Source organism: Amphibalanus amphitrite, unplaced genomic scaffold (assembly GCF_019059575.1).
Source record: "Amphibalanus amphitrite isolate SeventyFive unplaced genomic scaffold, NRLGWU_Aamphi_draft 001351F_arrow, whole genome shotgun sequence".
Taxonomy (NCBI): Eukaryota; Metazoa; Arthropoda; class Thecostraca; order Balanomorpha; family Balanidae; genus Amphibalanus; species Amphibalanus amphitrite.
The window spans coordinates 160118-182466 of record NW_024882844.1 but is presented as its reverse complement, the minus strand read 5'-3'; the positions used below and the strand labels follow the sequence as shown (position 1 = coordinate 182466).

Genomic DNA, 22349 nt, shown 5'->3' with positions numbered 1-22349 from the left:
GGGAGGGGGCATTTAGGGCCATGCCCCCTTCCCAGAGGCCTAAAGTGGCCCGTTTGCCTCCTCCCCCAAACGATAATGAAACATAGTTCAATCAGTGCGTGGCCCAGGAGCCGAGTTAGACAGGGGGTGTTTTACCACCTCCCGGCCCGCAAAGGGACCCAAGCACTGACTCGAAGCGGGTTAATAACTCGTCGACAAAAGCAATGGTAAGTGTTTACAAAGTTATATAAAGGTTATATAAAGGCATGGGTCGGGTGGGCTACCATTTAAATATTTTTCTTTTTAGTTACAAAAAAATATTCATAGTGTCAGGGCTGTGACGAAAAATAAGTGGCCTAAATCCGACGAGAAAACAGGATTTGGGGGTACCCTAGGTTTGGCTCCTGCATGAGTTGGCCCCCCCCCCAAACGCAAGCCTGGATCCGCCAGTGGAGGGGGGGCGGATGACCGCCCCCCCCCCCTGAGATCTCGAGAACGAAGCAAGATAGCGACAAGCGGTAAACGGCATCGGATACGCACGGACAAGGTCTACAATTTTTACAAAGGTCATTTTCAGGTCAGGTCAAAGATGACGTCACAGGGGTCAAAAAGTCAAAATGGCGGCGCTAGATAAGGAGAGTTTTTCTCGAATAACTTTCGAATTAGTCATGATAGGAACAAACTAAGGGCATCATCGTGATCCTCTCGTCAATCCGCATCGAATGATATATATGTTGACCTCGAAAGGTCAAGGTTAAAGGTTGACCTCAGGTCACGTGACCTCGAGGTCATCATGTATATCATTCGATGCGTCTTGACGAGCTGAACACAATGAGACCATCCGCGCGGCTGCATCTTGTTTCTGTACGGAGTTATTGGCAAAAAACCTTTGGTGACCTTTGATGACGTCACATGACCTTACAGCTGCCCAACAGCAAAACAGACCTCAAGGTAGTGAAGGTTGATCGTATATGAAGTCATGTATGGTATATGGGGCCATTCCGACCTGTTTTAGTGGCAAAAACAGGGAGTTGATTTTTCCCCCATTGACTTATAATGGGGAGGTCGCGAAATTGACCTGACCTTAGGTCACCGACATCAAAATTCCGAGATATACAAATTGTAGCTACTAATGACCTAATAACATCCTGCGACTTTCAAAGGCCTCCGACATCTACTGTAGCTCTGGCACGGTGACAAAGTTGCAAAAAAAGTGACTTGAGGTTGGGTCATTCAAAGTGACCTGGTGACCTGACCTTCAAAGTTAGGAGGTTCAAACTTGCACACCATGTGTAAAATTGATGAGAGAATAGTCGTACCAAATTTCGCGGCGCTACGCGCCGCGGTTTTCCCGCTATCCGCGAAAAACCTCAGGGGGGGGGCGGATATCCGCCCCCCCCCGTCGGTGCGCGTGTTAATTACAGCGTGTATGTATTTTGAATGGGTAGATGGCTAGCTAGTCGGTGTCTCAATTCAGGAAACCAGAGCTTTTTACAGTTTCATATGGGTCGAATGTGTAAGCCATTTAGTTACCTGCTTTGTGCGGAATCTGTTGAGATTTTCCGATATTTCGCTATGTTGGCGGCGCGCAACCTTTATCGGTAGTGTGATTGTTTATCCCCGGGAGATGTTTGTGGACTGCGGCAACCAGTCCAGTGTCTATTCATTGCTCATTCGAGAGAGAACGCTGATCGGTGAAATGTGCGGTTAGGTGTATCATGGTTCAATAAAATATATCAGCAGACTCTGTCTTCTTTTATGGATTCGGTGCATGCCGGTTATTGGTTATTGATTGTCAAGGGTGAATAGATGTTTATTCTTCATATAACGGATTTGGAAACGTACCTAATATTCGCACCAGTTTCCAAATGGTTCATTGTGCTGAAGGCCCTATAGGATCATTCTACAGGGTGTCCCAGAATTACCCGGACATTTATTTTCTGGTTAAAAGTACGATTGCGCTCGATTCTAATGATATACAAGCATCATACTTTTATAAGATATCCCTTAGCTATCGAGCTTGGGGACTGTGTGCTTTTGGTGACCGGTAACAACTCGAGTCAAGTATTATCCAGAGTCAAGTAAGAGTAGTTCTTTTCCGTTTTCAGCTTAAGCCACTAATAGGCAACCATGGTGAATCAACTCCCGTTTTCAACTTTGTAAACGGACTTTCGACATGGTTTTTGCTGGAGAGCTTCAGCAGCTCATCTGCAAGCAGTTAGGATTGAGCAAAGCGCAATTATATCAGCTAACGAAGCCAGAGAGAGCAAGAGATAAACCTGATTGACAAGCTTGGGCTCGGCCATAAAGGGCCATGCACCAGTTGTCAAACGGGTGGTTGCTTGTCATGGACAACAAACGTCACTGATCTAGCTAAAAACTAGCTAAACGATAGATCCCCAGTAAACATGCCGACGTCGGCCCGACGTCGGGCCGAGGCTCGGCCCGACGTCGGCCCAACGTCGGTTCAACCTCGGCCCGACATCGGCTGGACGTCGGATATGCCCGCATGTTCCGACGTCCAGCCGAAGTCCAGCCGACGTCGGGCCGAGGTCGTTTGCCGAGGTTGACGAGATCGTTTGTCGTTGGACCGACGGGCCCGACGTCGGCATGTTTATTGGGACAACGCGCCAAAAAATATCAACCGGCGCCGGGATTCGAGCCCCCCAGTCGCCGACGTCGGCATGTTTACTGGGACAACACGCCAAAAGCATCAGCCGGCGATGGGATTCGAACCACGTGTCATTTGAACGCGAGGTTAGTGCTCTAACCACTACACCACGTAGCCAGTTAGCGAGTTCAGTTTGTTTTGTTGGGTTATGCCCTTTCGGTCTGACAAGACCATTTCAGAGCCGGAAGGATGATAGGATGGAGACATTGGTCTTCTTGGCGAGCACCCTGGGTCCAGTTCATATAGAGTCCCTGGTCCCATTCCTGTTACGTGACACTTATTGGAAAGGGCGACCCCACAATGGATTCATATAGCCGTTCTTACACACCTGCACCTGGCACCAACGTTTCCTAAAGTGTCCCTTTGATAAGTGGCACTTTGGCAAAGTGACACTTGCCGACTGGCCTTTCTATATGAACTGGGCCCGGCCCTGGTGAGTTGCCGGGGCTGAGCCTGACCAAAGGATAGGCCGAGCAGCCCCCAAGCACTCACCGCACCCGGCTACGGGCGAGCTCGGCTTACGGGCAATCCCAAATGAAATAAAGTTTCCCGTCCAGTCCGGATCAGGGGGTTGCGGCGTGGAGGAAGATTTGAGTTTCCTGAGGATATTTTGAATACAGAAGCTCTTTATGAAACATGAAACATGTATTTTATATTATTTTAACGGTCAAAACAGCGGCCGGTCGGTCCGACGTCGCCCCGACGTCGGCCCGACGTCGGCTGGACCTCAGCAATTGATCTCGGTCCGACGTCGGCCCGACGATTTAGATATTGCTAGGAAGTGGGATGGTAAAACTCGTTAGGTAAAGTCACGTGAACGTTACACTCAGAGATGGACATTGAGCCGTGTTGAACAGACAAAAGCTCACGTGTGTGCTTTGGAAAGTTCGCCGCATGGATGAGCGGCGATGAGAGGATTATCTAAAGAACATCAGTCTACTTTCCACCACTATCTTCGCAAGCTTTTGGAATTTGGGGTCCCTCGCCTGAAAAATATGCGAAAACTACGGGAAAAGCAGCGAAAATCACTACAATTCATCACAAAAATATAACATATACAACAAAAAATTATATTGAAGCACACTTTGTGGTCTAACGAAGGTATTCTGTCATTTGAACCGCCCGAAAAAGGCGTGTGTGAACGTCAGATGGCTGCAACGCCCCAACAGCAGAGACGGCCAGGCACCCGTCGAAAATCAAATTGTGAGACATTTTGAGCCACCGTGCACTCATTGGGCTTGATATGATGGCCCAACGACAGCCGTTAGCACAAAGTACTACTGCGGTAATATTCTACCAGTATAACGCCTTTTGGGGCGAATAACGGAGCGAGCGAGAGGGTGGGCCTTGCACGTGCGAAATTGCGAGGTGGTACCTCCAACTGACTTGTGCACGGCACCCTACTAGCCGGTCTCTAGCGACGTGCCAAATTTGGGCACAATCGGCCCAGCCGTTCTCGAGATCTGGAAGCGGCACCCTGCACGTGCGCACGTGCAAAATGGGTCCCAACTGACTTGTACACGGCACCCTACTAACCGGTCCCTAACTGTGTACCAAATTTGGGCGCAATCGGTCGAGCCGTTCTCGAGATCTGGAAACGACCCCTGCACGTGCGCACGTGCAGCAGCACCCCAACTCTGGTACATGGATATGCAGTGCCTAGTGGGTGTCCACCTACATGCCAACTTTCAGCGCAATCGGCCGAGTAGTTACCGAGATATTGCAACAATTACAAAAGTGACACCTCTTCGTTTTGCACGTGGCACGTGCATAAGGGGTCACCCACATGCAGCAGGAATAGTCCAATACTTGGTAGAAGGAATGAAGCTACCCTACAAAAATTACCGCATGTAAATCGGTCAAGTGGTTGCTGAGATATAAGCGTCGCAGAATCGTGACCACGGCCGGCCGGCCGCTCATACTCAGAAATTTCCGTTATTCTACGTAAGACTCCGCTCGCTTCGCTCGCTCCGTAACCAGTGCGAAAACTGGATGCCGTGAACCAAATGGCCATGAACGGGTTTGTTTTGGAAACCAAGTCTGTTGGAAGCCAAAGGTCCCGCCATGTTCAGACATGGAGCTTCTCCACTTCAGCTGTAAAAAACGCGGCAAAAGTGGTGTAGGCAGCAATTTTTGTTTTGGGGGATAATGCCTCATGACCTGGGAACACTTTGATGTTAAGTTTATCTTATATGATCGTATTATCCTCCGGCAACAGGTCAAAGAAAACAGGCCTTCACCGAGTTTCGGGAGAGCCGTAAAACAACTGAGACCAGCAATGGCTGGCATTTTCAATCATTGTCGGCTGATCTTGTAGCAAGCGTATCTATTGCATGCGCTATTTCACAGCCACCCTAGTTGACTATATAGGACGACAAAAAGAAAAAAGCGCAATCATGTTTGCCTTATTTTATACGCTAATTAACAATGTCCGGGTAATTCTGGGACACCCTGTACATAGAGCCCTATAGGATCCTTGGTTCGCCCAGAGGGTGAACGCTGGCAAAAGGTTGTCTGCAGAAAACGGGAATGAGAGAGAGAGAAAGAGAGAGAGAGAGAGAGAGAGAGAGAGAGAGAGAGGAGAGAGAGGGAGAGAGACAGAGAGAGAGAGAGAGAGAGAGAGAGAGAGAGAGAGAGAGAGAGAGAGAGAGAGAGAGAGAGAGAGAGAGAGAGAGAGAGAGAGAGAGAGAGAGAGAGAGAGAGAGAGAGAGAGAGAGAGAGAGAGAGAGAGAGAGAGGGAAAAAGAGCAATCTTTAGCAGGATTGGTACCTATTAACCCGCGCCCTGCTGGGGGGGGGGTGTTTGAACACCCCCTCCCTGTGGTTTTTCGCGGATATTTCAAAAACGGCGGCGCGGAGCGCCGCCGTTTTTGGTACACCTTATCATACATCAATTCTACACATGTTGTGAAAATTTCAGACCAAGGTCATTCAAGGTCAGGTCACCAGGTCACTTGAAGTGACCTCACCTCATAAAAAGTTTCCATGTCTGCCATAGCTACACCGAGTGACCGATCGCTTTGAAACTTTCAGCGATTACTAAGAACAATAGCATGTACAAAATGTATATCTCAGAATTTTGATATCGATGACCTAAGGTCAGGTCAATTTTGCGACCTCCCCATTATAAGTCAATGGGAGAAAATTGAAATGCGCCTCTTTTGGACGAAAAGCATTATAAACACTATCAAACACTGAATTACAAGTGGTTTAGACACACTGAACATGAAAATGGTGTCCGTGACCCCTGGTTATGCCCCTGAGGTCATCTTAGGTCACGAATGGTATCTAACAGTTTTTCGCAAATAAATTTTGATAGAGGCATGCTAGAGCGATGAAAACGCCTTAGATGTGTTCAGCTCGACGATACGGATCGACTGATATGCAACATGACCCTTTCCGGTCAGGTCATGACCTTGACCTGAGGTCAAATTTTCAAGTTGACCTTTCAAGGTCAAGTTATAGTTCATTCGATGCGTCTTGACGAGAGGAACACGATGCCGGTAAAAGTAAGCTCGTACAAGGTTTGGGTCAAAAGTTATTGCAGAAAAACTGTTTCCGAAAAAATCGGCTATTTTTGCAGTTTTTACCCCCTGCAGGCAAAACCGTTGACGCTAGGTCAAATCTGAGAGAATTACTCAGAAAGAGCGTTAATAGGGCTATCGAATGCGCTTTTCCGCAGCGCTGTAGCTCTATTGGTTCCCGAGTTATGCGTTGGCTTCTTGGAAATTGTCGACATTCGACCTGGAAATCGGCGAAATTTTGCCTTCAATGACCTCTGGTGACCTGACCTTTGACCTGACCAAAAAATTGACCAAAGTGATTTCGTCATTATTTTGTACGCTCTTTCGAACGCCGCCTTCCGCGTATCGCTACGTGGCCCAGGAGCCGAGTTAGAAGGGGGGGGGGGGTGTTTGAACACCCCCCCCCCCCAGCAGGGCGTGGAAATCCAGGACCCCCAGCAGGGCGCGGGTTAACTTTTTACACCCATATTTCATTCCCAATGTCATTTAATTTTTTCCATCTCAATGTTTATTTTTAGGGTCTTATCTGATCAGTTTGTAGAATCGATAGTTTCATAAGCAAGCGCAACCGACGTGGGCTCTTTTGATGCGGTTCAGGGGGACGACGAGGGCTCTTGTTTATGCAATTGTTGAGTAGCGTGCTGTGTGTACCTACATGTGACCGGTGGGGATGCGAACATCTGGTAGACATGTTGACCCAGGTAGGTCACAGAGGTGACCTGCATTTGACACGGGAGGAGCCCCCGTCGACCCCGGAGCGATAGTTGTCCCGGCCGACCGATAGCTGGGCCGCCGATTGCAGGAAGTTGCATTCCCCGCCGCTCTTCAGAGTGGCCCACGCCGAGCTCACCAATCCTGTTGAAAATCTCAGGATTAGGCACAGCCGAATTGGTCACGGTAACGCGGCGTTCAACAAATAAGGTGACCTCAACCGGTGCTCGACAGTGCTGCATTTCAGTACTATCAGTGGACGGATGTTGACAGTAACTTATGTACCGTGATGGGCTGTGCCGTCTGACTAATTCGAACAAGGTGTGGCTGTTGCTGTTCTTTGCCCCGTGCACTTTGTCCCCGTACCAGAACTGCCATTTATACGCAGGGGCTCCACCACGGTCTCAGGATTGGGGCGGGGTCGGTCCAATCGTAAAATGCACACCCTAAAAAAACTTCTTAAAAGTATAGGTACCCTATTTGCTCATGCCATGATCGTCACGCTTATAACGGTCATTTTCATATCATTCGAAAATAGAATGTGAGTTTTTGTGAGCATTCCTGCACGTCAAACTTAATAATTCAGTTATCTTTCAACTTGCATCACAGCTTCGTTGCACGAACAAGTCGCCTGTCGTCCGAGTTCTGAGCCGATACCGAGTGACGCCGTCTCCCTATCTGTCCATCCGTTATCAGCCGCGGCAGCCATTGGTAGAGTGTGATAGGATAACACCGGCAGTCGTATTAAGGTGAGACGGAGCCGGCTGAGCCGCAGTGGTGTCAGCAGGTCCATCAAGAGTCGACGGGTTCTAGTTCTGACAGGTGACGGAAGGTAGTGACGGGACTGGAGGTACTCACTGGAGACTGGAAGTTCTTACTGGAGACTTGAGGAACGTGCTAGAGACTTGAACTACTTACTGAAGACTGGAAGTCCTCAATAGATACTGTGAGGTAGGCTTACTGAAGACTGGAGGTACTTACTACGAGATTGGAGCTACTTACTGTCGACTGGACGTACTAACTGGAGACTGGAGGCACTTGCTTGAGACTGAACATTGTGGCCAGATAGATAATGGAATATAATTGAAGTTTGGAGGCGCCTAAGGAGACTTTAGGTAGTGATGGATTTCTAAAAAAAAAAATACTGACTGAGACTGGACATGAAGTGAGACAATGTCCTGATTGCAGCACGGAGGCCGACGGTTAGCACGGGTGTTGTTGAGGCACCAGTCCGGACGCCGCTATACAGACGGGTGCCTGAGTCAGCACCTATAGCTATACATTTATACAAACGGTCAACGAGGGGTCTGACTAGCCAATTACACTTCACAGAAATTCAGCAAGTATGTTTAATTTTGACTTTTGGCATCATTTTAGCATCATCGAGGTCCTGGCCATGACGAGGCGGCCGCGGACCTGTCAGACGGATTTGAGCGGAGAAATCCCGGCTGCCGCGGTGGACGCCGCCATGGCTGTCTCACCGGATAAGCGCAAGCAAGGCCAGCGCAAGAATCACAGGCCGGCCAGGGCGCTGGCTGCTGCCCTGCTGGGGGTACCACGGGCCGACATTCCTGACAGGAAAGACGTATATGACGTCACGAACGTTGACGAGGAGGATTATTCCCTGTGTCGTGAGGCGCTAATCGCCAGTCTCGATGAGCGTATAGCGACTCTGAAGCGGGTGTTGGATGCATCGGACGACAATCCTGCTGAGATGGCGGCCGCGCGGGCGGCGCTGGCACGCTCCAAGGCCTACCCGCAACTTGAGGAGTGGAGACCCTTTGAGGAGATAGGCACCAGAGAAAGACACAGGAGCGTGCTGGGCGGAGGTGTGCTGCCGAGTGAAGAGGCGTGTGTTCTGGCACTGTACCGGGACCTGCTGAACGGAGGTGAGCCGGGGGAGGCCGAGTGCAACACGTCCACTGGCGAGGACACCGTGGACAAGGAAGAACTGCGAGTCGAGCTAAATGCACAGAAAATACACAAAAAGTACATTGCTGAACATAACATGAAAAAAAGCTTATATCTGGACGAAGTTTCCCCAGAGAAAGCTGATTTCTATCCATCCGTCAATGCAGCCAGAACTACCGCCAAAAACATGGAGGTAGAGCGTGTTCGAATGGACTGCAATGAAAGTCCAACTGGACGGCCGGCTCAAACAGACGAACAAAATCAACCGGAGGATCAGCGGTCTAAGGGCAGCTGTTTCTGGCCACAATTTCTTAGATCGGCTGACATGGTTATGCGTAGCTATACAGACCCGTTTTCCACCAAGGCTGAGAGATTATATAGCCTTTTAACACTGATTCAAAGTAGAGTCTGTCTAAACTATTTCATCAAGACATACCCCGATCGTACAAGAGAAATCAGGCACCTATTAGGCTTAATGATGAGGGGTGTCACAAATATTAAAAAGCGTGTTGTGAAGCAGGTCAGGGTTTCCTCACCTAATGACAGCACCAAGGACGCCCAACCCCAGGACACCGGAGGGGAACCCGGAGAGAGCTGCACGAGTGCCTCTGAGTTGGAGGGAATCCGGAGAGCAATGGACACTCCGCGGTCACTGGCCAAAATGGCCTCAGCTCTAGGACGAGTCCTACGATGGAGGGAGCAGGTCCTCTCCGAGTCACACGGCAGACATCGGGCGCATGATTACGAGAAACAATTTAAAGATGTTTTACGTGACTTGAGATTCGTCCCACAATGTGAGGAAGAAGAAATCGAAAAAGAACACCTGCCAAACTGCGGCAAGGAGAACGGCGAGGCAAATGGTAGCAAACTCGAGATCCAGGATATATTTGTTTCGGGAAGCGTGAGTGAAGGTACTGAGGTGCATGTCACCAAGTATAACCCACGAGTCAATGAAACAATTGAAGCGTTTGAGTGGGTGAGTGAAGACGGCTTTGCTATGCTGCATTGGATTGAGAGGAGACAGAAGCGGATGGCGACAGGGGAAGGAGAATCAAGCGATAACGCACCATCTGCTCTTACATTCGAGAATGCATCTGACATTGACTTCATGCTTCTAGCCGGACCAGTAAAATGGGAGAGAGGACCGCTGAGGGACTCTGGCAGTTCTAACTCTTCAGAGAAGACGTCACGTTTCAGTGAGTCCTCCGACAGAGAGGCGGTTGGCTCCCAAACAAAACAGTACGGTTCCGCCACCGTGGAAAATAACTCCAATGGAACAGACAGCACAAGAGCAGACAGCTCCGACAACACTTTGACCCTCCATGTAGAGGAAGTCAGTGATAAGCCGGGCTTCGTGGACATCACTCAGGTTCTCCAGCGGGAGGGCGACACTTCTGTCAGACGTAAATTCTCATGTCTCAAATCAATTATAGCCGCAGCTATGAGAGGACGTATGAAACACTTCCAAACGAGTGGGGCGAGCATTGAAGCAACCCTCAATGATGACAGCATTGATCTCGTCCCCTGTCTCGAGTACCCCGAGAGGGTCAGTGATGAGTATGTGAACCGAGAGCGACCGTCGGGACAGCCGAGCAAGGCTTTGGTGAAGAAGCTGAGTGAGATGCCAATCTACCTGGTCGAAAAACGGGACCAATTTCGTAAATCATTTTCAAGTCTCGAGTCGGAGGTGATCCGCTCTATGACCAAGCCCCAGCGGATCTGTCTGGTCCTGCTCAAACATTGCGCTAAAGTGATAGGAGGCAAGCTGTGCAGCTACGACCTGAAGACGGCGGTGATGTGGGTCTGCGAGCGACGTGCGCCAGAGCTGTGGACCTGGGACGGGATGCTGGAGTCGATGATAGCCGTCATTGATTTTCTCCAAGAACGTGTCGAACAGGGTGCTCTGCCATGCTACTTCTCTCCAGAGATCAACCTGTGGGAAAAGTTGTGTGGAAGAAGGAGAGAAATGCCAGTGGTATTCCATAAAGGGTTAACAGTGTTAAGACTACGAGCGCTGCTGCCGCGCGCCATCCAGCTGCTGCTGGCTGGCCTGCTGAGCTCGAGCCAGGCGCCGCTGATGCGCCACCTGCTGAACCTCCCTCTGGACGCGCAGCAGATGCTCTGGTGCTGCTGGAAGCGCAGAGTCGACTACCCCTACCCGATGAGACCGACAAGTGGAGGGAAGATTGTCCCGCAGGACTTGTGCTGCCGGCTGTATCCGGCGGCGGTGGAGGGCCGCCTTTGGTCGGAGCGGTTCCTCGACACCTTCCGGTGGGAGTCGCTGCCGGCGCGCTGCAGGGAGCCCGACTGGTTCGCCGAGCATGGCTGGGACACGGACAGCGAGGGAGAGGAGGAAGACGAAAAGGTCAAGGAAGGCGAGGGAGAGGAGGAAGACAGAGAGGGAGGAAAGTGAGAGATAGTGGCCTGCTCGAAGATGAGCAGGGTCCGAAATGTGCCAGGAAGGAGGTTGCGGTGCCTAGAGAACTGTGGTCAATGCAGCAAAGGACATGCCGCAGACTCCACCAGTCTGGTCGGTCAGACTACCCCAGTCTCCTATAGGGGCGGCCAGACTAACCTGAACTTCATCAGTTTGGACGGCAATACTGCCTCAGACTTCATCAATATGGACTGGGTGACTACCACAGATGTCTAGCGAACACTGGACACATACGAGACCGGGAAAGGTGTACTCGACTCTCGGCCCGGAGACAGACAGCGTGTACATACAGTGTGTGGAGGGAGTGGGAGTAGACTTCTCACGTTCGCTGTGATGGCAGGGAAAGCTTCTCTCAGGTGTTTGTATGCCTCGTATATGCAATGTGTGGAGAGTTGGTTTTCATTGATGCGTGTTGTATGTATATACATGCTTAGGCTGTTTCGTGCTTTTCTGTTTTTAATATCTCTGCAATAGACGGTGCCAGGTGTACTTGACTCTGCCCGGAGACAATGTGTGCAGTGTATGTGAAGAGGGAGGGGGGGGGGGCTGGCCTTCTCACAGCATGTGGACATTCACTGTGACGGCAGGGAAAGCTTCACTGGTGTTTCGACCGGTATTGTGCATCTATCGCAATGTGTCGGATTTGTATGTGTTGTGTACATACATGCGTAGGCTATAGTTATTGCCGGTATTCGTGCTTTTGTTCATTTGTATTACCCTGTGCAATGTGCGGTAGTTGCTGCTGATCTGTAAATACTACTGTAAATATATAGGTCTGTAGACTGTACCTACCTATGTATATAGTTTGTGTACCTACATTTTGATTATCAGCACAAATCGAAATATATATTTATTATTTTGATGCTTATATTTGTTATTTTTATCTTTGATTCCAACAAATACATGCTTACCAAAATGTATATTTTGCTTCGAAGGTTTCATAATCTTAATCACCATTGACGCGTAGGATTTGATACATAACTTATCCATTGTCATTGTTCAGAATTAGAATATGACACAAATATAGGTAAAATGCTTGCGATATGCTAACAATTCTGAACACGATCATGCCGATCATACGCCCTCGAGACGCAGTACACACACCAGATTTTTTAACTCGTGGGGACTGCGTGTATTTCAATCCCCCGACAATAAATACTGGGATAGGATAAGAGCTGTGACTCTCCCATGAATCAACACAAGTCCATCAGTGGGGCTCCAGACCTAGACCGGGGATATTGGGAAGGGGGCGGGGTATACGGAGGGAGGTCCAGCAAGACTCCAAGAACAGCTGTGTGAACACCATCGCTGCCGCCGTCACATTTCAGCAGTGAAAATTCCGACATCTTACATGAAAGTACCTAGGTACATAAAAAGTATCTACAACATCGACCTTGCACTACCACACCGAATACCAATTATGAAATGAAGCGACGAGGCACAGCATATACAACTAGGGGTAGTTCTGGTGCGGGCAGCGGGGCAAATTGTACCACCAGCAACACCTTATTCGAATTAGTCAGACGGGACAGCTCATCACGATACATTAGCTATTGTCAATATCCGTCCACTGATTGCACTGCCTGCAGCGCTGTCAAGCACCGGTTGAGGTCACCTTATTTGCTGGACGCCGCGTTATCGGACCATCATGGCTGTGACTTTTCTGGCATTGACAACGGGATTTGCGTGCTCGGCGTGGGGCGGGGCCACGAAAAGTTGCACTTTGTGACACGGTGGTTAGATGATGATTATTTGGAGTTTTCGGATCATCGGCCTGCAGCGGTCAGCGGCGTCCATTCACAGCGCTATAAGAACGGACAGACACGGAGTATTTACAAATAATGGCGAAGGACGTAGACGCCATTTAAATCTCGCAATCCGATTTGAAACTGATATTTTCGCAATATTTTTGCTGGACTACATTTCGAGGTCTTCTCCAAGTGGCGTCCCACGGTCCCAGCCCCGTCCTCTATCGTAGCTCTGCGACTCACCACTACAGTTTCATGTTCAATGAATGTACAGTTTATTTTATTTTATTTTTTTCGTTTATTAGTGTGACGTATTGTAATTTGTAGTGTCCTGAGACGTGCTGTCATCTAACGGCAGAAAAGCGAACTCGTGGTTGACGGCAAGTGAGGGCGCGGCAGCCGGAGGGTTCACTGAGAAACACTCAAGCCTATCCATGGTTCTCGGAGACCATGCAGGGGTCGTTCTGGTCTTGTATGAGAGCCTCAATTGGGGAGAACTTTGTTTACAGTTGTTGGTCTCCAGTTTGGTAAAGTTCTCAGGTTTTTCATGTAATGTTCTCGAGTGAGAATGGTGTGCTATCTTGAACGAGAACTTTGCCCGGATAAGGTACTCTTATACTGCGGGATGATCTCCCATGAGAACCTTTACCAGGTCATGAGATCATAAACGAACACAATTCCCGCTCATAATATGATCCTGTATGGTCTCCGAGAACTTTACAACTTAAGAGCGCCGGCTTTCCTGGCACGGCATTCGCGCTCACGACCCATTCCCCCCCCCCCTCCCCTCCCTGTAGAGCGCCAGCTTTTCATGGCACAGCATCCGCGTTCTCGATCCTTCCCATTCCCTCCATGCACAAACAAGGTAAAGAACAGGCATGTATATTTATTGTGTCAGATGTCAAAAAACTCACTCTGGAACAGAACATGCGATGCAGTCATTCGATGCGAACATTTTGTTTCAAAAGCTGCCCAAACCCTTTCGCTTGCCGCCCCAGTCAGTACCGACCGGCGTGCTGAGTTTCAACTGAGTCGTTTAGCAAGAGACCATAATATCTCCCGGTGCACGACAGCTCAGTCCCTTTACTTTACTTTTAACACGGAATGCAGGTAAGTGCAAAAATGCATGTCAAGCGGCGCTCCCCACGGTCCACAGACTGTGCGTTAACGATGTACAATTCAAACACTGTTAACCCTATTCCTGGCGGGCTCCGCCGGGACAAGAAACTGGCGGGGGGGGGGCCGATTCGGCCCCCCCCTGAGATCTCGAGAACGAAGCAAGATAGCGACAAACGGTAAACGGCATCGGATACGCACGGTCAAGATCTACAATTTTTACTAAGGTCATTTTCAGGTCAGGTCAAAGATGACGTCACAGGGGTCGAAAAAGTCAAAATGGCGGCACTAGATATGGAGAGGGTTTTTCTCGAATAACTTTCGAATTAGTCAAGATAGGAACAAACTAAGGGCATCATCGTGATCCTCTCGTCAATCCGCATCGAATGATATATATATGTTGACCTCGCAAGGTCAAGGTCAAAGGTTGACCTCAGGTCACGTGACCTCGAGGTCATCATGTATATCATTCGATGCGTCTTGACGAGCTGAACACAATGAGACCATCCACGCGTCTGTAGCTTGTTCCTGTACGGAGTTATTGGCCAAAAACCTTTGGTGACCTTTGATGACGTCACATGACCTCACAGCTGCCCAACAGCAAAACAGACCTCAAGGTAGTGAAGATTGATCGTATATGAAGTCATGTATGGTATATGGGGCCATTCCGACCCGTTTTAGTGGTAAAAACGGGGAGTTGATTTTTCCCCCATTGACTTATAATGGGGAGGTCACGAAACTGACCTGACCTTAGGTCACCGATATCAAAATTCCGAGATATACAAATTGCACATACTGGTGCCCTAACTAAAGCCTGAAGAGAAGAAATTGATCGGTCAAAAACTCTAGCTCTGGCGTGATTGCAAACTTTTCTGAGGTAGGGTCACCAAACCGCCTCTGGTGACCTGACCTGAGGTCAGATCAACTCAAAATTTTCAGACATGTTGCGTAGAAGCCTTTTAGGAAAAGTCAGAAAATTTGAGCTTCCTAGCTCAACGCGTTTGGGAGAAATAACCAAAAAACCTCAGGGGGGGGGCTCCTGAGGCCCCCCCCCCGCCAGGAATAGGGTTAAGTACAGGCACGTACAATAGTTACACAGGCACAGACATTAACAAGTTAATACAGGTAAAATGTATGGGCTGGCATGTGAACACTACCGACGGGAGTCCATGCGAGACCGAAGTCTAGCCATAGGAGCGGCGGAGGCGACGACAGCCGGTTGGCCGCTCTAGACAGTTTGCGCAGCTGGTAGCTGCATCTGGCTGGGGAGGAGCTACTCCAGCATGGCAGCCTGCTGACTGCTGAACCATGAGCGCCATCAGACGCTCCAGCTGCTCGTCTCTCATCACTGCACCGGTACGAGCGATCCGACACGACGGTGTTAACTTATGTGCGTCTCTGAATCGGTGTCGCGCACAGGGTCAATCTCACTCGCGTACTGGCCACGCATATTATCGATTACACCACTATTTCACTATTTCACTGTGGCCGGACCGTCTCGGCGAACACGCCTCGCCTCACCTCGCGGCACTCAGCTGTGTTGACACCAGCGCCGCTCGGACGATACTGACCCTCGGCCGCTCGGCCCGGCCCGGCCGGTCAAGGTCGTTCAAGGTCACGGCTATCAAGGCGCGACACGCGTGACCCAGGAGCAGGACACAACAGGGACATTTTGGCGTTGTGCCCGATGAGTTGCCTCACTTCGGTGTCCAACATTGAGAGCATCGTCTCTACGGCTTCTTGCTCTGAAAGGGAGAGTAAGACAAATATTAGAGAAACGGCAGAAACGCTTAATTTCTGAGCCATATTCTCAAAGCACACGAATTGGTATTTAAGCAGATTTTGCTAACACTGGCAAACAGATGGCAATCGCAACCTATATCCCAAAAATGGGCAATGGCACACAGATTTTGCCACCTCCCAGAGTAGGTAATTACCTTTGCTGTGGTTACTTTCAAGCTGTTAAGTGCGCACAAAGACATACAGAAAACAAACTCACCATGAGACGTTCGCGCTGTGCGCCAGACACCAACTCGCCAAAGGAACAACCACGCTGCCGGCAGCCGTCTGCAGCCGTCGCAGTGCTTTCGAGAAAGGAAGGACCGGAAGCACTGAGGCATTATAGAGATGCTCCTTAGGGGTATCCATTTAAAGTGCTTTGAACTGTTAAAATCGATAAACATCGTGTCATATAGTAAGGCTCTTTTTCATTAAAAATTATTTCTTCTACTGAAAAATACATGTTTCATTTTTATCAATAATTCTATTTTCCTAAGCGAAAATGGTATCGCAGCACTTCAAACTGCTCTACTCTTAACACAGCGCCACCTACGCCTTTAGTTTCCTTCTGTGCTGACATCTGTCGTCAAAACACGTCAGCTGCGAGAACTATAAGGAAAAAAGTGAGAAGTTTACCATCCTTTCTGACCGAATGACTGCTGGTTCGAATCTCACCGCAGACCGACTGTTTGCGTTACACGGGTAGCTAGACAACTTCCAGTACTAAACTATCTCGGTCAAGACCAAATCCACTCCTGAAACCGAAGTGGAGACCATGTACAGTTCTCGGGAAAGACCAATTCCTCAAAGCGGCAAAATGGAAACCATCGAAGGTACTCAGGTGAGTACTATCAGTATAAGTTCTAAAATGTGTTTCTCAGTGTTGTAGAGTGAGACACCCGAGCTGGGGTTGGTCAGTGCTGTATAATATCTGACATTACTGAATACATATCATCGTCTTACGTTATCTGATATCTTAAGAACGTTACATGGTGTCAGAAGTTAACGTAACACAAAGGTGCCGACGATGCTGTCGAATCTTCGCCCACCGGCAGAGCTCGAGATTTCATCACCGCAATTAGCATCAAGATGGCGGACCTGGCGGCGTGAATGGGAGAATTACGCTGTGGCTGTCGAACTCGCTGGCAAGCCCCAGGCCGTCCAAGTGGCCGTTTTTCTCAACTGTGCAGGTGGTGAAGCACAAGAAGTCGCCTCTCATTTCTCTGGGTGGTCTGCAGAACAAGGGTTGGATGAGCTAGTGTCACGCTTCGAGGCGTTCTGTGTGCCCCGCCAGAATGTTGTCCGTGAACGGTACAATTTCTACACTCGCGGTCAGAAGCCAGACGAGTCGGTCAGCCAATATCTATCGGCCCTTCGATCTCTGGCAGCAACGTGTGATTTCCCAGACGGGGACAACATGCTAAGAGACAGAATATGCATCGGCCTCCGTGACCAGAAAATACAAGCAGCGCTGCTGAAGCGAGCTGATTTGACCCTTCAGATGGCAATCGACATAGCGCTATCCGAAGAAGCCGCCAATCGTGATCTCAAGGTGTTTGGAACTGAGTCCCACAGTGAGCCAACAGACAACTTGGCCGCCGTCTCTGGACACAACCGGTCCCAACCGACCCGCAAGTGCAAGTTCTGCGGCCGTGATCACCCAATGGTTCGGTCTCGCTGCCCTGCATGGGGCAAAGCCTGCCTCGCCTGCGGGCAGGCCAACCATTTCGCATGCAGTACTATCTGCGGCTCCCGGCGTCCCCCGCCCGGCTCTGGCGAGCGCGGACCAGTTCGCCAGCCAGCGGCCCGGCCGCTGTCTCTCGCCGCCACCGTGGGCGCCGCCGGCGCCGCCGCCGCCGGCCGCGATCAGCTGACTGCGACTCCGCCAGCCGGCCAGCGCCGCGACCCGCCTCCCGGCGCGTCAGGTGCACATCACCATGAGCACTGGGACGTTTTGTCGACAGCTGCCCATTCCGGTGAGACACCCACAAAAGCACACAAAACTTTGACCGCCTCGGGAAAATCGGTAACGTTTCTGATAGATTCCGGCTCCGAGTGTGACGTGTTGACATGGACAGACTACGTGCGTATCACCGACGATCCACAGGGCGCATGTTTGAGACCGTGCCATACCGTTCTGCGCATGTATGACGGCGCTCTCGTGTCATGTGAGGGGAAAAGGTCCCTGTGCTTTACTAACCCCGTGTCTCGGAGTAGGCACATCCTTCAGTGTAAAGTTGTGAACAGTGCTATCTCTTCCATACTGAGCCTGAACACGTCAGTCCAGCTGGGCCTGATTGACGTCCGCGACTGTGACCCACTGGACTATGTCCCTGCCCCGCCCCCGCCGGCCGTGACCCCAGGGGGTGACCTCGCTACTGAACCGGGTCACGGCCCTCCCAGAGCTCGTCCCTCACCCGGGCCACCGCGGTCGGGGTGTGTGACTGACGGTCAGTCGCGCATCAAAGCTGAGTATCATGACGTGTTTGACAAAAGTAGCGTGGGACTAGTGGCGGACAACTATGAAATTGTGACAGATCCGTCCGCTATCCCGGTAGTGGAAGCTCCCCGCAGAGTGAGAGTGCACGTGCGTGAGAAACTTAAGAAAAAACTGGACGATCTCGAGACGCTAGGCGTCATTTCTCACATCACTGAGCCAACTGACTGGGTCTCAAATCCTGTGATAGTGGATAAACCGAACGGGGATATTCGCCTATGCATAGACCCCCGTTTCCTAAATCGAGCTGTGAGGAGAGAACACTATCCCACACCCACTGTGGACGAGGTAACCGCCCGGCTCACGGGAGCCAAAGTATTCAGTCTCGTGGATGCATCCTGTGCATTCTGGCAGATTGGGCTATCAGCTAGGTCGGCGCGCCTGTGCTGCTTCTGTAGCGCGGGGGACTGAACAGGGGTGCGGTGGAGTGGGGGTGGAATTGTTTTCCGGGGGGGACTTTCTTGGTGGGGTCTGTTACAGTGGGTTTGTTCGGTGCCAATGTGAAGCGCTGGAATTGTGCTGTTGGAGACTGGAAGTGTGTGCGTAAGTAAAGTTGATTTCTGGAAGCCCACCCGGCATACAAATGCATCTGATGGGAGATGCTTTCATTTTGAGGCTTGATCATCATCACATTGTATAGACGTCGACTCAGTAACTTCACTGCTCGGGCAGGAAGGACAGGCTCCAACCCGTGGGTAATCGACACAGTGAGAGAAGGGCCGGATAAGGCAGTTGGGGTCTTAATGATCACTGCCAAGCCATTCGTTGGCATTTAACTTTATTTGCTGGATGGTCATTTGTCCAGTCACCAATTCATCATCACTGGTCTACTCTACCCTTTTCAAATTTGCCCACTTATATCGTATTAGCGTAGCTGAATTTAAGTGCCCTCGAGGATCATTGGCGTGACTGTCCTAACCGAGCTGCACTTAACTCCTATCGGCCTTAATCTAAGATTCATGCTTTTACCATACGCACTCACATTCTTACATACAAGCGCTCTTCATTTATTCACCAAAATTTTATTTAGTGCCCCTCGAAATCCCTCCGATAGTGTTAGGTGTCTGGCAACAATAACCTCCCCGGCGAGATGAATGTCTCTCTTATGAATCCATGTGTGCTCCCGCTAACCGGTGGCCAAGCCACAGGGCCGTCCAGTATTGCATGCAGATAATTATTCACCTTTGTAATTTAGTCGGATCCACAACACGTCCAATAGACTTCTGATGCGAATTCGCGAATTACACCCGGCTGGTTTCCCTTTTGAGAGAGCGCTAGGCCTCGCGCTCCCTCCGGTCCACGTCCTGGAACTTACCGTTCACGTCCTGGGACCATAGTTCACGTATCCACGTCCTGGAACTATCTGCCTGGAACTCATCTGGTTCCGTGGGTCTTACGTTACCAGGACTCACGAACTCCGAGGGGGGACTATCCCGGTCCCCCAGAGGCTGTCCATCACCGGATGTGACCAGAAACTCCTGGCTCATGCCGATGATCAAGATGCAGATAAGTATGATGACTTCCTGGGACGTACGGCTCCCTGCACCACCTGTGGATGACTTACCAGTGACCCAGCACTCCACCATTCCTGATGGATCCTTGACTTCCGCTGGGATCCGCCGTTTCATGCCTCTGAGCCTGCCTACCTTTGCCCACTAAATAATCCTGCGGGAAACCAACAACAACCGCGGTATCACCACGGTGGGTAACGTGAATAGCTCTGCTAAAGACGATGTGCTCCTTACCTTACATTACCGGTCTGGACGAATTTCTCAGGAAGTTCTGTGTCTAAGTCATGCTAGTCAACATTCCGACATAAGAGCCGGGCAAACAAACCCTCTCCTCATTTATACTCCGGCTTATTGATCTGAGATAGTCCGCTTGCAATATACTTTGTAGCCACTCGATTATGACAGATAGAAAGATCAAATGTATCATCTTGAGCCAGTAAATTTTCGTCAATCTTTGTCGGGTGAAAGGCTTGCCACCAGCAACCACAAAACCACGAGTATTCAGGTTCGCTAAAAAATATAAGCCCTAACAATTTCACTGATATTGTTTACCTGGTCTGAAATAATCTGCGTCAATAAATCTCCCATAAATTACGACCGAGAGCCGACGGACCGTCCTGTCCGCCGCCAGCTCTGTCCCGCGACTAGTGATGCAAACAGTACGCCCGGACTGCCCATGATAAACGTCATTTGATGGCTATGCTCGATAATACCACGACAATACGACGACCTAGTGACATTATGATGACCCAACATCTTTGAACAATTTACCACGTTCGTTTCCACAATGGCATGCCTCGAGTAATTGAATTCCTTAACAGCTGAATTCTGACCTGAATTTGCAGCCCAGCTCATAAACCTGGGTGGCCCACCGTCGCGCCGCTTCACCCGTCGGAATTAACAGCTGGACCAAGGTCGTCGATCAGACACCGTGTGCTTCTTCTATATGTGCCCTTCTTATTCGGTGTGTGTGTGTGTATCTAATGTAAACCTCTATACTGTAGTGCGAACTCCACGAAACACCAGAGTGGAAAAGCGTTGATGACGTCTCGACGGATGATCTTATTGACCTTGTGGCCAATCACCCGTTTCCAAATTTGTAAGAGCTCGATCCTCCCCACTATGCCCACAACAGAACGTTTCATAGCTTTAGTGTGTATTCTAAATTAAACACGTTGAATTTAAATACAGTCTAATTCATGTTCCCAGTCAAGACGTTAATTCAACAGAATACCAATAATATATGACTTACGCCTAACCGGTTAATTTGTTAACTTTCTCTTTGACAGACCTTCGTACAGAAACTAACAGCTACATTATTAACCCGCTATGTGGCGTAGCAATACCAGCTCACATCACTGTAAAAGAGACTGAAACCACGCCCTGAACTCCTCTCACGAACCCAACTGAACGTCACTGTTGAACATAGACACACTGAGAATCCCATTGTAATCCTAGTCTGCAAATGGTAAGCTGGAGATCCTAACAATGACATATACGCACTCGTGAATTTTTAGCTAAACCTCGATCACCTATAACGCAGCTTATCCGGTAGTAAGACCCCAAGAACAAAACCGCAATACAGCTTTGCACCAATAATTTCTGACGATCGCGGAGAGTGGCCGCCACAACTAGAATTGTCTGGACCGACCGTATAAATCAAAGCAATTTGCTATTAGCTTGGCAACGACCATTGGAGAGATCGGGCAAGGCGTAAACCAGGAGGGAGGGGGGGAGATAGGATCAGGGAGAGCAGACTTTCGAACATTCAGATTGAACACTCACATTAGCAGCTGGAGTGTGACGTCACCTCGGCAGTTGCACTTGCGTCCTTTCTCGTCGACGGCTGCTGTCCTGCGTCTCCATCACTCGAAGCACTAGCAGAGAACTGGAGCAGGACGATTGCAGCGATGCGGCTGAACTGGCCCGTCTCCCGGCGGCATGGCTTCTCGGGCGCGGTGATCCCGACGCGACTGCGGCGGTCCCACTGACTCGGTCCTCCCGTCCCGGTCTCACTGTCTCGGTCTGACTGCCCCGGTCTAACTGATCCCGAAGTAAAGCGGTCCCTTTTTTATAGTTGGGTCGGGGTGGCGTCGCCCTCTCCTGACCTGGTTCCGAGTGCTGGCTCCGATTCAGGTGCACTTCTTTTCTTCTTACTGCGGTGGCTTGAGGGCGTGCTCGGTTTTGCATTTGCAACGGCCTCTCCAAAATACGGTTGCACTGAATGTGAAAGCATTTGAATAGGCATTAGATGGCACAATTCTTCGGTTCCAGTCTTCATCGGCGAACGATGCCCGTTATTGTTGATCTGCGCTTGTTTCTGATAAAGCGGCTTGAAATCGAAACGCTTGTTTATAGTAGGCAGCCCGCAACGATTTATCCTTTGTAATGTTGTCTCTAGTTTCCGTTACACTTGCTCACTCACTCGTACTCTAGGTGCTGTACCTCTTGTTCAGATGCTCCTCC

At 50.0% G+C, this 22349-nt stretch overlaps 1 long non-coding RNA gene across 1 annotated transcript; it reads right to left on the bottom strand.

Moving 5' to 3' along the window:
* Positions 1-15611: 15611 nt before the first annotated feature.
* Positions 15612-16347, bottom strand: LOC122372362. Its single transcript, XR_006254860.1, has 2 exons — positions 16096-16347; positions 15612-15841 (listed from the first exon to the last, which is right to left on the bottom strand). It is a non-coding gene; the product is annotated as an uncharacterized LOC122372362 (long non-coding RNA).
* Between the last annotated feature and the right edge of the window lie 6002 nt (positions 16348-22349).